At 46.3% G+C, this 16,938-nt stretch overlaps 1 protein-coding gene across 8 annotated transcripts in view; it reads right to left on the minus strand.

The window, feature by feature from the left end:
- Positions 1–16,938, minus strand: part of COBL (cordon-bleu WH2 repeat protein) — a 270,191-nt gene that overhangs the window by 99,888 nt on the left and 153,365 nt on the right. The window lies entirely within an intron of this gene.

A 16,938-nucleotide genomic window follows, 5' to 3' on the forward strand; every position in this document is an offset into this window, starting at 1 on the left:
TCCTAAGTCCCAGAGTTGCTGAAAGTGTTTTATTTCCTCTTCTATAATTAAAGTCACCAGAGATTACATTACCAGAAAGTCTAACAGATGACACAATTTGATTCAGAGAAAACAAAATGTTAAAATACACCTATCAGAGTTATAGGAACATTATCTGGCAAAGACTGATTCTTGTAGTTTTGTTATCCATTAAGTTTCTCTGGTGATTTTACTACCTCTCTTAAATTACCATGGTATTCAGGCTCTGAAGTCTTGGATCTGTTGTAATCCTAATGATACGTATGGTAACACATTTCTAATAGTTTATATCAAGAAGTAGCTCAATACCAATGGAAATATTAGTTTCATAAATAGCAGTTGTAAAAGCATCAATCTGAGAACCATGAGAACCAAGGTCTTTTGGAGAAACTGAAACTCACCGGCTGGCTGGCATGGGCAAGTCTATTAACCATGGGCCTTTGTTTATAAAGTAAAAGAGGGAGAGAGCTAAGCTGTGTTCTTGATCTGAAAGGTCCTTTCACCTCTAAAATTAGAAACTGTACCTTAAGCCTCTCTATGTTAATATGGAAACTGGGAATTAAGAAAAGTTTCTAAGGGAAAAATTAAGATTTTGTAGCACCAATAGAGGTCAACTGTCTGTTGAACTAAAGTCTTTGCAGTAAACCCCATGTGACCCCCACATAAACAGGGGTAATGGCAACAGTCAGGTTTTATTTAGATGTTTCCTAAAGATTGTTCACTTGAAATGAATATTCATCCATATAGGGCTTTAAATACTTGAAAATCCTTGCTGATCTTGTAAGCACTCTTACAAGTCCTATGAATATATTAGCCTTTCAAAATAGCCTTGGTTATGCAGACAGGCACAGGAGTTATTCTTATTTCTCAGGAAACATAAATCAGAAAGGTTGATTGGCAACTCCTTCTGAGATACTGGTCCAAAGCTGTACAGACAGTAAGCGGATGAGAAAGGCCACATGATCTCTAAATGTCTGGATCTCACTTAAGTACAAGTTGTTGCTGTTTCACTGCTTGCTGTCTCTGCAAAGACATGCTACATGCTTTCAGATTTCCTGCTGGAGTCCTGTTTTGGTGGCGTTAAGATATGAGAGGAAGTAAATACTGTAAATAAGTACAGTCATATAAAAAAGAAAGAGAAAACCACAGAGCCTTTTATAACGCCAGCCTGAGCAGCTCAGAGGGACAAGATAGTGTTGTCAAAATGGTGTGACAAAAAAAAAAAAAAAAAATGGTGTGACATGTAGGAGAGAGAAAGTGCATGAGGGGAAAATGAAGGGCTAAAACCCAAGTTGTTTCGCTGTCAAATAAATCTACCCACTAAAAATGTTTACGGCATCAGGGAACTTTCTTAGGGTCATGAAAAATATTTTACCCAAAAATATGCTACAAGTAAGGCATTTGGGGAAAGTATATTTTCCGTATTTAAGTAAAAATATTTCACTTAAGATTTTACCTTTTGAAGGAAATGGTGAATCACTTATTCATCATTCATTAATAAGTGGCGAATCATTATTTTTATTTGCAATAAAATACACACAACATAAAACTTACCATCTTCACCATTTTTAAGTCTACAGTTCAGTAGTAAGCGCATTCGAATAGTTTGACAATCTCCAGAAATCTGTTTATCTTGCAAAACTGAACCTCTACACCCCTTAAACAACTCCCCTCCCCCCTCCCCCCAGTTGCCGACGGTTCTAGGGATTTTTGCCCTAGGAATCTTTGCCACAAGCAGTTTTGCTGCACAACTCATTGACCATAAGACAATTTTGCCATGAAAGATAAAATAACAAAATAAAATAAAAATCTAGATTAAAAAAATAAAATTAACAAAGACATAATGCAACATGAACAGCAAAATTTTTAAAAGAGTTTATTGTGAAAATGAAAATAAAAAAATATTGGAATACATTTAAAATATGTGTAGATTCATGGTTATAGTTGTATTCAGGCATGGCTTAGACAAAGCAATGATACTTCCTTTCTCAAAGTTGATCATTAAGGATTCAGGATTTAATATTGGACATAAGCTATTCACAATATAAAAAAATGTGCTCTAAATCTCTTCTTATTTCCCTGGAAATAAAATGAACAGACGAGGGAGGCTGCTATTTCTTGTCAATATATGTAATGTACATACCTGGTAGCCCATATCCAGGCTACATTTAAAATGTTCCATCACAAGCTCAGTCCTTATATTTCACCAAATCATCTAAGCCAGATTCTGTGCCAAATACCAAAATTCTGTCTGCATCATGTTCTCCACTAACAAATAGCAAAAAATTTTCACCATTTTCAAGAAACTTATACTCATCAGGAATCATGTAACCATTTCTTTTTGGGGGGACAGCACGAGCTTGATTCTTCTTTTGCCTCCAACTTCTAATACTGTGTGATAAATCTGATAAAGATGGCAAAAGGGAACAAGATGTTGTGCCTAAATTAGCCAAAGGATCGACCAATCATTAATGCTCTTGAAGACTGTTGTGAATTACAGGCGTTTTAATTTTTATGGCAAAACTGCCTTATGGCCGATTTATTGTGCAAGCGAGCTTGGTACAAAGATGTTTGTGGCGAAATTACCAACAGGGCTTCTGCAACCACCATTCTGCTCTCTGTCTCTGTGAATCTGACTACTCAATGTACTCACAGAGGTGGAATCAGACAGTGTTTGTCTTTTCGTTATGGGCATAATGTCCTTCCGTTACAAGCATAAGGTTCATCCATGTTATAGCATGTGTCAGAATTTCCTTCCTTTTTAAGGCTGTTAATATTCCAGGGTATGTATATACCACATTTTGTTGTCCATTTATCAACTGACAGACACTTGGTTTGCTTCAGCCTTTGTAAATAATGCTGCCACTAACATGGATATGTAAATATCTTGAGACTCTGCTGTCAATTCTGTTTGTTATACACCCAGAAGTGGAACTGCTAGATCATGTGGTAATTCTATTTTTAACTTTTGGAAAAACTGCCATACTGTTCTCCATAGTGGCTGTACCATTTTACATTCCCACCAACAGTGCACAAAAGTTCCAATTTCTCACATCCTTGACCACATTTGTTATTTTCTGGGTTTTGTTGTTATTGTTGTTTTGAGAAGGACTCACCCTAACGGGTGTGAGGTGGTATCTCATTTTGGTTTTGACTTGCATTTCCCTAATGTTAAGTGATGTTGAACATCTTTTCATGTGCTAACTGGCTCTTTGTGTATTTTCTTTAGAGAAATCACTATTCAAGTCCTTTGCCCTTTTTTAATCAGGTTGTTTATTTTTTGCTGTTGAGTTATAGGAGTTCTTTATATATACTGGATATTAACCCTTTATCAGATATATGGTTTGCAAGTATTTTCTCCCATTTTATATGTTGTCTTTTACTCCGTTGGTTGTCTCTTTTGAGGCACAGAAGTAAAAGCTTCATGGAGACTAAAACCGTGAACGTGGCTGGGCAGTAAGTCAAATGTTTCTAAACATGAAGGTCAATTAACCCCAGTGAACCCAGATCAGGCGAGGCTGAGGTGGGGATGGAGGTTCAAGACAAGATGGGGCTTGGGTAGAAGGTTCTAAACTGGTCCAGGGTTCTGAAGGCTGAATGATGCCTCAAAGAAAGGAATTAGGGTCTTTTCCATTTTAAATTTGAAATATTGATTTCTATTCTAAAACCCACTTTTCTGATTGTTGACTACCAAAGTGATTGGAAAGAATCATGAAAATGCTTGGATAGAAAGAAGCAAAATGTAAAGGTAGGAAAAATAATGAAGTCACAATTTTAGCAAATCCCCTTTATAATGAGAAACATATGAACTGTTGACATGATTGATAAGGCAAAACCAAAGTGACGAAAGGACAAAGAATGAGGTAAGAACGGCATATTTAAACAGTGGATATTTAAACCGTGTGACTCTGTAACACAAAGCCTAGCTTTTAATTTCCTGTGTCACTAAAATGTCAACGTGTAGAATAGCCAGCTCACTTCTCATTTTGATTTTTATCAAAGACGCCTCCCTAAAACGTCACACTCTAACGACAGCTAAAAATACGCAAGAATCGAATCTTCTTCCAACAAACACTGGTTTCTTTAGCTGGAAGTGTCAGGGAGGAAACGATCCAGAACAAAAGGTAGGCACGAAACAGCAAAAATAGCTCCTGGTTCCTTTCTTTGCAAACTCTCGTCATGGAGGACCTGCCATATCCACCCAAGGAAGTTCCTTGGCCGCACGACTGTTTTCACAGCCTCTGCAATGCACCCCACAGTCTCACAGGGATGTTTGTTTTGGCGAAGGAGCTGGACGTCCTCTAAACACACTGCAGCCCTCATCTTCTTCGCTGCTTCCAGGGGAAAAGGAAACATCCCGACACCAGAGGAGACATCCTCAGCCTTTCCACTTCCCCCAACACTTTTTAATGTTTTTTATTGTGGTAAAAGTCACAGAATATAAAGCATACTATTTTAACCCGATTTAACTGTACAGTTCAGTGGCACTAAGTACATTCATATTGTTGTGCAACTCTCACCATCATCCCTCTCCTGAATTTTTCACCTTCCTAAACTGAAACTCTGTCCCCATACGTGATGGAATATTACCCCCAACATTTTTAAAAAGATCATTCTGTACCGTAATACATTTTGTGTTTGCTTTCCCATATTTTAGGATATAAACAAAACCTATACTTGGCTGTTTATTACAAAAACAATTAGTGTAAATCCATTATTTAGTTTTGCCGTAGTTCTGTTTATGCACTAAACAGGCAGATATACTTTATATTCGGAACATTTGAAGGCTAAGTGAATTATTTTTAAAAATATAAACTCAAAGGCAGTTTGGCTAGGTCCAAAAGAACTTTACACAGCCCCATTCGTTTTATTCTTCATTCCTGTCAAGACCTTTGAAGTCCCATAACATATTGTATAAGCAGATAAACAGGCTTTTGTTAATTGTGGGGAACCAACAAATAGAGGAGGCATCTCAAAAAATCAGCAGATAGCCACCTTTGAGCCGTATTGGTTGATCTATTTTCAGGGTTTGGCCATGGCTTCAGTAAAGGCTTCACACATCATCTCTTTTACTATGAGTTTAATATGGGTTTCAGACTTATATATGGGTCAGGTTTATATACTTCTGGCCCTGGTGGGTCAGGTGAAATTAACCCCGTTTATCCAGCAGTTTCTACCCAGAGACCAAGATTACACAAGGACAGGAGCCCAGACTTTCCCATCAGTCGCTTGCCAGTTTGGCTTAATTTCCCTGCCAAAGGGCACGTATGGAGGTGAACTGATTCTATCCTGATTCTGCCAGATATTTCAACTGCAGCATCACTTCCATGACAAGCAGAGTGGGCCGCTGAGAAAGGGTCCCGGGAACTCCAAGCACTCGGAAACCGCTTCGCTGAAGCACCCAGAGAGTGCAGTACGCAGTGGAGCATGGTACCTGCTCCCTTCAAGACGATCTTTAGAATGGTTTTCATCTTTGAGGTTTGGTTCTCCAACAGCAAACACGTGACTTCCCCGCCAATGATGAGTAAATAAGTGAGCTCTTGCGTTTCAAATGCTCCATCCATTTGAGAATCTCTGCATCAGAGGTGACCACGTAGCACAGGAGGAAGATACGCCAGCACCTGCTGCCCCCCTCCCCCGCCCCCGCTACTCCGCACTGCAGAGCCTGCAGAGCGGGATTCCAGTCTGCACATCCCACTGCAGCACAGCGCCCCCTGACGGCCGCACGGTTCCCTCTGACCCCACTCAGCGCCCATGCAGGAGAGCTCCCTGCAGGAGAGATGCCCGAGGGCCCTGGGATACACTCTGACCTCACTTCCCCTCGGTGAACCTTGGTGTCCTCACTGTCCAACGAAGATAAGAACAGCGCCGACTTCACGAGATGTTGTAAAGATGAAGTTAAATGAGGTGATGTACGTAAGGTCGGAGCATTGCAGCTGAAACACAACAAGCACTGAACCGGCGTTGGTCATTATAATTGTTTCACGCTGACCTTGGGACCAGTTGGCTGAGGACGGGATGAGGCGCCCTCTCTGCCCAGGAGGCACGGAAAGGCTTTGTGCCGGTGAGCGGACCGCTGCATGTGGTTGGTACGGCACCACAGCCTTTCGCCCTCAGTTGGTTTAACATTAAACGCTCCTAGCCGGGCTGGACAATGTTTTTCCACTAGGACTTGACCCGTGATCCAACGTACCACCCACCAGGAAGGATGTTAGAAGTGACGCCTTCACCCAGTCTAGCCGCTGGCCCCCGATCGGATCAATGCTGACCATTTTCCGGGGGTGGGGATCAGATGGAATCGTGAAAAGCCGCAGTGCACGTGGGAGCTTCCCGTGGGATCGGCTGCTGTCGTTATATTGGACCCATGCCACAATCTCCGCAGACAAGGGCTGTTCTCTGCTATTTCGGGGGCACAAAATTTCTGCACCAATTAAATATTAAGAGCTTTGAAAAGACTGTGTGTTATTTGTCCTCGAACTCCTTATGGCCAAGAAAACTGCTTTGCACATAAACAGAAACTCAGTATCCCTTTGTTATGGACTGAATTCTGTCTCCACAAAATCCGTATGTTTAAGTCCTAACCTTAGGGTCTCGGAATGTGACTGTATTTGGAGATGGGGCCTTTAAAGAGGAGATCAAGTTAAAATGAGGCCATCGGGGTGGCTCCTAACCCAATATGACTGGTGTCCTTATAGAAGAGGAAGAGACAGTGAGAACACACACACACACACACACACGGAGGGAAGGCCACGTGAGGACACAGCAGGAAGACGGCCATCTACAGGCCACGAGAGAGGCCTCAGGAGAACCGACCCTGCAGACACCTTGATCTCAGACTTGAGCCTCTGGGACTGTGGGAAACCAAGGTCTGGTGTTTAAGCCCCATGGTGGCGTTTTGTCAGGGCAGCCTGAGCAGACTGGTCACCTTTTAAACTTAGCTGGTCGGCAGGCACTATTTGAGGTAAAAATTCAGACTTTGGAGCCCACGAGGCTGTGCTCAGACAGTGCTTCAGCCTTACTCTTTAACTGTTCTCACTGCCGTGACCTTGAGCGAGTCACTTACGCTTCGTGGGCCCCGAGAGCCGTAAGAGGAGACCCTGTCCCCACAAGAGCGGGTGAGGCAATGTAAGATCATGCAGCAGCATCGTGTTACAAGATAATGTCAGCAGACACTAAATCTAACTGCCACGAGGTATTTTGCCCACATACTCACCGCTCTGTCCCCTGACTCTGCCCCACAGAAAAATTCTTTCCTCTATTCCACTGAACGAAGCGTTTCTAGAGGGTCCACTTGCTGCTTCCCCATCTGCCCTCGGGGGCCTCAGGATAGGGACTCAAATATCTGAATGGAGCTGTCATGTCCCAGTCGGCTTTTCCTTCTCTCAATATTCTAATAGTTTAAAATATTCTCACTTCTGCTGTTTTAAAAATAAGGGATGGCAATTTCCAGACTCATCAGTTCCCAGAAGGTTCTCCTCTGGGAATCTTCAGTTTTCGTCTCTTACGATGTGGCCCGGACACACGGCCACCCAGGCGCAGGTGCAGGCGCGATCGGCACCAGCCCCTCCCTCCATCACACCGGGGTCGGTGGAGCTCAGGATGCTGGAAACTCCGCACAGCCTCACCTGGCTGCCCATACCACCCAAACACCAGCACCCTTCCCTCGGGCGTTCTGGCCCTGGAAGCCTAGGGGCCCCGGGTCAGCCTTGGATTGGGGAAAAAGGAGGGGCTGAATGGGACCTGGGGACCCTCTTGTCCAGGATCTACAGTGCACGTAGGGATCACAGGAGTGACTCATCTCGGGGCCACTAGAGCCCCAGCTCAGCCCGAATGCCCCCACCCCGAATGCCACCCCACTGAAGACCTGCTCAGCCTCCCGGTCGCTCGGGGTCCCGACAGACCCTCCTGCCCACCTGCCTTCATCCACCTGAACCTCCAGCGGAATCGCTCATTTGAGTCAATGATTAAAACAAGGCCCGCCCTCCCTGGACTTGTCGCCCGAGAGCTCCGCCCAGACAGACGACTCATCCACCCCGATGGGAGACAAGGTTATGTAGTCTCCCCCGAGTCTCCTTAGCCCACACCTCTCTCTTCAGTAACGCTTGCAGGGTGTCTGCTCCCTGCCAGGTACTGTGCGTGGAGCCTGGGACCTAATGAGGAACACGGCACTGTCCCAGGCCGGGGAGCAGTCCAGGGCACAGCAGTTCCAAGCTGTGTGCTGAGACGGTGGGACCGAGACGGTGCTATGGGCCTGTCTGGACTCTGTCACCAGTGGTCCCTCTACCTAGTGGCCCATAACCGACCTCTGTTGAGGATTTCTCGGAGAAGAGCTGACAGCAAGGGTTGTCCTACAAAGACACCGAACCGGAAAATCAGGCACGCTGCAAAACGCATTCCGTGTCACAGTGTCTTGGACCAACTCCTCCTCCAAGGGACAGGGACAGAGCCACACAGAGCGCGACGCACTGCACCCAACAAATCAGGGAGATTTTGCACTCTGCTCATGGCGTGGATGCAGTGGGGAAAAGCGCGATGACTTCTGGCAGGAAGTCACTTGCTGCATCCTGCTTGGGACCAAAAATCCAGAGCGAGGCCCTGCTGTGGGAAGAGAGTGCCAGGCACATCTTGGTTGGGGTAAGGCTTTTCAAAAGCAAGAAACGTTCCCCAAAGGCCCAGAGACAACACACAGAAACAGCCAAAAGGTCTGCCGGCGTGAGACGCTGGGATGGAGGCCTCCCTTCCTGCCCATCCACGCAGGGAGCAAGGGTGGGCGGGGGCTGGAGCACGCGGCGCGAGGGGACTTACGGGCTGGGCCCTGGGGGGCCAGGGGAGGGACCCGGGTCCGCTCAGCTCCTCTGGGGAAGCCGTGCTGTTAGGTGCTGACCTCCAGCCGGACACAAAATGTACTACCTGCCCTGCTCTTGACCTTCCCGAGAGGGATGGGCACTGCGAAACGAAGGAAACAGCCCTCCCGGGGATGTGCAGATGGCCGCTCAAGGGTGCGGTCAGGTTCGCTGGGGGATGGGAGGACTTCTGCCACATCTCAGAGGAAGTCCCCGCCGCTGGCCCCGGCGTGCGGTAGGGGGTCTATTCCAGTTCCAGGACCAGCCCCTGGAGACAGAGGACCCCTCCTTCACGCTCACACCCTCTTCCTCTCCCAGCTCCGGTTCATCTCTTACAAACTCACCGGCAGAGGGAAAGCGTCTGCAGGTGAAGGAGGGCCAGGTCCTCCTCTGGTTAAGAGGGCAACCTGCAGGGGGGACGCCCAGCGGTGCCGCAGGAGGCGGAGCGGGGCTGAGTCAGCGCCACCGTTCTGGGCTGCGTGGCCGCCAAGTTTCCTCCATTCACCTGAAGAAGGGCCTTCAGAGTCGGCAAACCTGCCGGGACCGCTGTGAGGGTGAAATCCGACCATTTATGGGGAAGCGTACTTTCCAAATGTTGAAAACAGTGTCACACACACATATACGTTATCATTCTGAAGAAGCATGGTTGAGAGGCTTTGGAAGACCAAACGGACTGAAGGGAATTTAACAGGATATACGGATCAAAAGGGAGAAAAACCTGGGTTGCAGAAAAAGACTGAACAGAAGAAGAGGAGAGAGAAGGTGGAAGAGATGGAGGGTGGGGGGAAGGGAGAGAAGAAACCTAGAGCTCTGCTGTGCTGGCGATCCACCCGCATCCTCTCGGTGTGTCTCTGCACCCACAGAACAGACGGGCAGGGGATGCACCGGGGGGCGGGCCCAGCGTCGGCCACACCCCTGCCGGCCCCGCCCACCCCTCCCCCGTCAGCCCGCTGCTGCTCTCGAGGCTCCTTTGGGCCGTGATGTCTGTGCCACGTGCCGCGTTCTGCTCTAACTCCGATGGACCCTTCGCATCTCAGAGGGCCGCCCGTTCCTCAAGGACCCCTCGCAGCAGCTGCTCTGGTCTCACCCCGCCCACCTGCCGCCCGCCCCTCACGGTCCCTGCACCTGGTCCCGTCCGCAGCACGGGGTCATTTCCAGCTCTGCATCTGCTCTTAGCTCCTGTCCCTCAGCGATAAGCAAATCCTGCAGGCATGGTCCAGAGGGGCCACCCTTTCTACACTGGCTCTGGAGCAAAGCAATTCTTTAGCTATTTCCACATACATTCTGAAACCGGTGTTTTCACTTCGACAGGATCCATCAATAAATAGGTGCTTGATACATGAATGATGCACATATGAACTAATTTAATATAAACGTTTACTGATGGAACGGCTTGGTGGGAGACACTGGGGAGAGGTTAGTGAATAAAGAAACAAAACCTCCTTCCCCGGGCGGACGGGTTAGCGGCTACAAGAAATACGGAACAGGGGAAGGACGCAGAGAGTGACAGAGGGCAGAGGGTCTCAGAAGGAACACGGAGCAGGGTCGGGGCAGGGAGCACGGGAGGGCCTGTGGGGAGGGCTGAGAGCACAGGCGGCGGCCGGCCCAGAGCGCGGGGGCCCGGGGGGAGGGCTGAGAGCACAGGCGGCGGCCGGCCCAGAGCGCGGGGGCCCGGGGGGAGGGCTGAGAGCACAGGCGGCGGCCGGCCCAGAGCGCGGGGGCCGGGGGGAGGTGACGCCCCCGAGGCTTTAAGACAGGATGCTCCTTCTGTTGTGCGGAGTACGGCATAAAGAGGAGGCCGAGGGGGAGGGACAGGAGCAGATGCAGGGACCCGTGAGGAGTTATGTCCTGGGACTGCACCAGGGCACTGGGGGGGGGGGGGGGGCACGGTGGGAGGACCTGGATTCGGATCAGGATTCCCCAACAGGTGGGATGTAAAGTGTGAGAGAGAGAGCGCCCTGTGGATCCCAGACCCTGTCCCCTTCATCCCTCACATGGGGTGGGGTCCGGGGGGGCCTCCCCCCACCCAGCCTCGTCTGATGCACAAGGCGAGTTGAAGGACCACTCCTCTCTGCTGAGCCCGGTCCACCGTGGCTCCTCCCTGCTCAGCCCAGCACTGCAGGAAGCCAACATGCCAGCCGTAGCCAGAAGTCTTTCATTATTATGCAAACTAAATTCTAAAAAGTCTCCAAGCATCAACCACCTTTCCAGAAACAAAAGAACCACCACCAAGAGGCGTGTGATAGGAAACAGAGTGGACCTCACCCCAGGAGGCCCAGGGGTGACAAGCAATGACGACAAAGTCAGAATCACTTCGACCTCAGCATCTTCTGGATGTTCGTTCCAAAAAGCAAAAAATATCAGTCCTAACGGGAGAGGAGACAGTATCTGGTCCCGCTGGCCGCGTGGCCTGATCACCCCCGGTCCACGGTCCTGCTCCCTGCAGGATTCCCTGGAACCAGGGCCACCAGGGCTGCCGCACTGCCTTCCCTCTGCGCTGGCCCGGGAAGCAGAGCGGGTCAGGAACAGGCCAGCAGGACCAGAGACACGGCCACAGAAGTCCACCTTGACCAGGGCCACGTGCACACCCCCGTTCTTGATGAAACGTGTCTTTGGGAGTCCGGACAGCAGAGTTTTATGATTTCCTGTCATATTCTAATTACCCAACTCTCGTGATGATGCAGAAAATGGAACTTGCAAGTAGTAGCGCTTTCCGCTAAATTCCCAACATTCCCAAATTATCCTACTTATTTACACAGAAGGAGATACTGTGTTCTTATGTGTACGTTGTACTGAGATATTACAGTAATGAATGTCAATTCGTGTTTTCAAGTGCAGGGCCTTGCATATAGCAGCTGTTCAAAAATATCTGTTGACTACACAAGCATATATTTCATAGAAAGTTCCATTTTGGCTTATACTAATAACTGATCATAACACGCCTCCGTCATCTCTCATTATAATAGCCGACATCACGAGCTATTTTCGTCTCAATGCAATAAACTGGAGATAATGTACAAATGCACTGTCATGTTGGAATTATATGGAGCTGAACGTAACGAACACAATAATTCAAATAAAATAGGACAAAAGAACGCCTCACTAAAATATTTTTTGAATTACTTCTACTTACAATAAAAAAAGATGCACAGCTGTAACTGCCACAAAAGCAGGTGTATAACAACTGGATATTGACTGAATAAATTAATGGCTAGCTGTTTATTCCATATTTGTGGATGATGACAGCTAAAATTAGACACAGCATTGTCTAGCAGACTTCCACAAGTTACTTTTAATCAATGGACAGAGATAAAAAGTGAAATAAGCTGCTCATTAACCTGACAGGGGTCGTACAAATGCGATGTCGGCCAATGCGGTTCTCGGGATTTTCTGTCTTTAATGGGTAAATTGAGTCCCCTGAGGAAGGATGACTTGACAGTATTCTAGTCTCTTCATCTCAAACAGGGGCTCCAAAGGGATGACCAACTGCTTTCTCCTCCACAATCCTCCGAAGGTGTGGACTAGTGAGTAGGCTGTTTGAGCTTTGTGCCCAGAGGGGAAAATGCCACCAAGATAAGGAGGCATCCTTTAACAGAATAAGCCTGCTCCAGGGGCTTGGCAACTTTTCATTATACATTTGGTATTTCTATCAATAAAGAGTTTGATCTTTAAATACAATCTTCCACTTGGTGAATGCAGGACCCTGGCCGGGCCCCCTGCACCCTGGCTCCTCCACTCCCCAGGGCCCTGGGGCCAGCTCTCACCTCCACTCCACAGTACAGTCTGCACACCTAAGAAAGCAAGTCTCAGAAGTGGAGCAACTTGCCAAGATCATATTCCCAGGAATGACAGAGCTGCTGGCATCTGAATCCAGGAAGCGGCTCCAGGGGCCTTGCTCTGACCTCTACCCTGTGTACCTGGGGAGGCTGCTTTGATCGTTCCCATTTTGTAGAGGAGGAAACTGACGACCAGCGAGTGAGTGGAGGGCTGTCCACCCGGGCACCTGTGTCCTCAGCCCCTATTCATGATCTGAATGCTGACCCATGCTGATCCAAGAGCAGTCCCAGGGGGAGAAATGTGTGCAAATGACAGGAAGGCAAGTCTCCTTGGGGTCCGTTGCTAAGACTTGTTGTATAAAGGGGGCTCTGACACAAACACAGATGCAGCAAGCCCTTGTGCAGGGCTAAGGACAAGGCAAGGGGTCATCTCAGCATGGAGCAAGGGGTGGAGAGGACAGTGTGGCCCCTCCAAGATGAAAGAGGGAGAAAGATCCCGTCTGGAACAGGCAATTCCTCTGTCCTTTTTCCCAGGTCCCAGTGAGAAGAAGCGGGACCTACTCATTTATCTTAATATATAGCTTTAGGCCTCAGCTAACGGTGCATGATGGTGGTAACTTTTGTGCCGAAGAATCTCTCCAGATCTGTTAAAAATATTTATACTGAGTAGACCTGCTGCTCTCACATCTGATTAGTCCAAATTCTGGGCGGGCAGATGGGGCAGGTAGAGGTCTGTGGGGTGGTGGTTCTCAAAGTGGGGTTTGTCTGGGAACTTGCTGAACCCCGAGTTCTCAGGCCTGGCCCCAGACCTACTGAATCAGAAACCCTCAGTATGGAGCCAAGGAAAATGTGTTTTCACAAGCCCTTTGGGGGGATTCTGATGCTCACTCAAGCTTGAAAAATACTGACTTAGCACATGGTGCCCTAATGTATAGATCATTCCTGTCTGAACGTTCCACGTAATTAAAACTTCATTCAAGGCACTGGGACGAGAGGTGAAGGTCTGAGGCAGAGAGCAGTTCCACCTTTTTCTGAAAATGGCACGTGGCTTCCCTCGTCTCACTGACCCCTCTGTCGAAGGGCTGGTACAAGGATGCTACCCATCTCTCTCACTGGCTCAAACGCCTCTGGAAAAATCTTCTCGAAAAGTACTTCTAGAAATAACAAATACTCAAATCATGAGTATATAAGCAGGTTGCAAATTCTGAGACAAAGATTACAGTTTTTAAAAGTTTCAGATGACCTGGAAGATAGCTGAAATTATTTTGCCTTTAAGACCTGAAAAAGTAAATAGAGTCGCCCCTCAGTCTCAGTGGGGAGATGTTTCCAGGACCCCTTCAGATACCAAAATCCTCAGACTCTGAGGCCCTTCTATAAAATAGGGCAGTATTTGCACATAATCTACCCATGTTCTCCTGTGTACTTTAAATCATCTCTAGGTGACTTATAATACTTAATACAATGTAAATGCTGTGTAGAGAGTTGCCAGCAAACAGCAAATTCAAGTTTTGCTTTCTGAAATTTTCTGGAATTTTTTTTTCTGACTCTTTTTGATCCATGATTGGTTGAATCCGAGGATGGGGAAACCCACAGACAGGAAGGGGCTACTGTACTGAATTTTTAATACTAGTTGATAAGAAAAAAGTCTTTTAAAAGAAGAAAATCTAAGCATTCCCATTTTCCTATAAACTAGTCATGGCCTTGAAAATAATCCCTTCCTCCTGATTCAGGATATTCGTGTTAGTAACAGTTGCATATAAATAAGGCTTTCCAAACAAACATCTTATCTTTATATGGGAGGAAGTTCAGGAAGAAGGAATTGACGTTCTTCCCCAACGACAATACATTTTTGGGTTCCTTTCCCAGAAATTAGTAAATAACAAAATACCTTTCATTTAGAAAGAAAAAAAAAAAAAAAAAAGCACGGTCATAGCAAATGCTTAAATCTAATCCATATGCCATTCATATTCTTAAAAAAAGGAGATGGCTGCTGTGAGTCAATTTCTCCACTCATTCTGTGCCAAATAAAACGGATTTCAGTAAAGAAGCTTTTACTGCCTCAGAGGGAACCCTATTCATTCTGCAGTGTATACAGTACTATTTATTTTTCACTCAGAATTCCCGAGTCTCTACTTAATATACATTTTCCCACTCAAGCCGACTTTATCCACTCTGGATAAGCACATAAAAATCTGAAAAAGATAACTTCTCTGGATAGAAGGAATTTTTAAAGTGCTGATGCAGCACAGCAAAGGACACCATAAACGACACGAAAAGACAACCTATGAACTGGGAGAAAATATTTGCAAATGGTGCGACTGACAAGGGCTTAATTTCTAAAATATACAAACAGCTCCTACAATTCCATACAAAAAAACAAACAACCCAATCGAAAAATGGGCAGAAGACCTAAATCGACATTTCTCCAAAGAAGACATACAGATGGCCAATGGGCACATGAAAAGATGCTCAATATCTCTAATTATTAGAGAAATGCAAATCAAAACTACAATGAGGTATCACCTCACACCGGTCAGAATGGCCATCATTAAAAAGTCTACAAACAATAAATGCTGGAGAAGGTGTAGAGAAAAGGGGGGAAGCCTCCTGCACTGTTGGTGGGAATGTAAATTGGTGCAGCTACCATATGATCCAGCAATCCCACTTTGGGGCATATGTCCGGAGAAAAACAAGGTTCGAAAGGATACAGGCACCCCAATGTTCATTGCAGCACTGTTTACAATAGCCAAGACATGGAAGCAACCTAAATGTCCATCGACAGATGAATAGATAAGGATGTGGTATATATAGACAATGGAATACTACTCAGCATAAAAAAGAATGAAATAATGCCATTTGCAGGAACATGGATGGACCTAGAGATGATCATACTAAGCAAAGTAAGTCAGAAAGAGAAAGACAAATACCATATGATATCACTTACATGTGGAATCTAAAATAGGACACAAATGAACTTATCTACAAAATAAAAACAGACTCACAGACATAGAGAACAGACTTGTGGTTGCCAAGGGGGTGAGGGGTCAGGAAGGGATGGATGGGGAGTTTGGGATCAGCCGACGCAAACTAGTATACATAGAATGGACATATGACAAGGTCCTACTGTAGAGCACAGAGAACTATAGTCAATATCCTGTGATAAACCATAATGGAAATGAATATGAAAAAGAATATATATATATAATATATATATAAAACTGAGTCACTGCTATACAGCAGAAATTAAACACAACATTGTAAATCAACTATACTTCAATAAAATTTTTAAAAATACTGATGCAGTGTAGCATCTACATTCTATAACATTAGGCAAATGCAACTCTTATTGAAATAAAGCTTAAATTATTCTGATATTGGAACTCACACTTTTCACCACTAAAGAAATACCCCTCCCCATCAAAAGCAACAAGACACCCCCGAGGTAGGTGGCTGAAAATTGCTCAATGCTGTAAGAATGCTCTGTGTCATGAGAAAGTTCAAAATCTAACTCCCCACAAAATAAGGGGTGAAACGCACTGCAGACCCCCACGGGAAGTAGCTCTGTGTTCATGAGTCTGAGCTGTCTAGTTGGGCATGCGTACAGCAGAACAATGCCAGCTTGGTTTGTGCCTACATTTCTTTTATCAAAAGACAGTGCAAATATGATGGAAAACTCAAAATAAATTAGTAGTAGTAGAAACTGTTTAAAAAACATAAAAATCAAAAGTTTTCTTGTAAAATGTGTTGCATTACAGGCTTTTCAGACAGACTGCGAGGACTGTGGATGGAAAGACCGTTAGATGGAAACGGGGGTGTCTCTAGACCAGGGATAAAGAACACCCCTGGAGGGATTGAGAAAGGTGACCGATGAACAGACAGAATGATACACGGACAGACAGATGACCAGGCCGGAAAGGAAAGGAAGTGAGGTGTCATGACACTGCCACGGAGCCACTAACGTGACTGCTAACCACGATACAGGGGCCAAGCCTCCCGTCTGAAAGGTACAGACGTGGTTTCTAATTTATTTTAAGGAAAGTCAGTTTATGAATAAGCACAAAAGGGCAGGACCTCAAGACCAGCAGGGTGTGATGCTATGGACCCCATGAAGCAGACCCGGGCCAGCCAAGCAACACCACAGCAGGAGAAAAGTGTCAGGAGAGTCAGCTCCTGCTGGAGGAGAGCTGGGCTTAAAGGGGCTCCACATAGATGTTGCTATTTGTGGGGCGGTATCTGCCCAGGAAGCTGCCAGACAAGTCGTCGGGAACCATCTCAGCTCAGTGAGGAATAGTGGGTCTTTC

Source organism: Eubalaena glacialis, chromosome 8 (assembly GCF_028564815.1).
Source record: "Eubalaena glacialis isolate mEubGla1 chromosome 8, mEubGla1.1.hap2.+ XY, whole genome shotgun sequence".
Lineage (NCBI taxonomy): Eukaryota > Metazoa > Chordata > Mammalia > Artiodactyla > Balaenidae > Eubalaena > Eubalaena glacialis.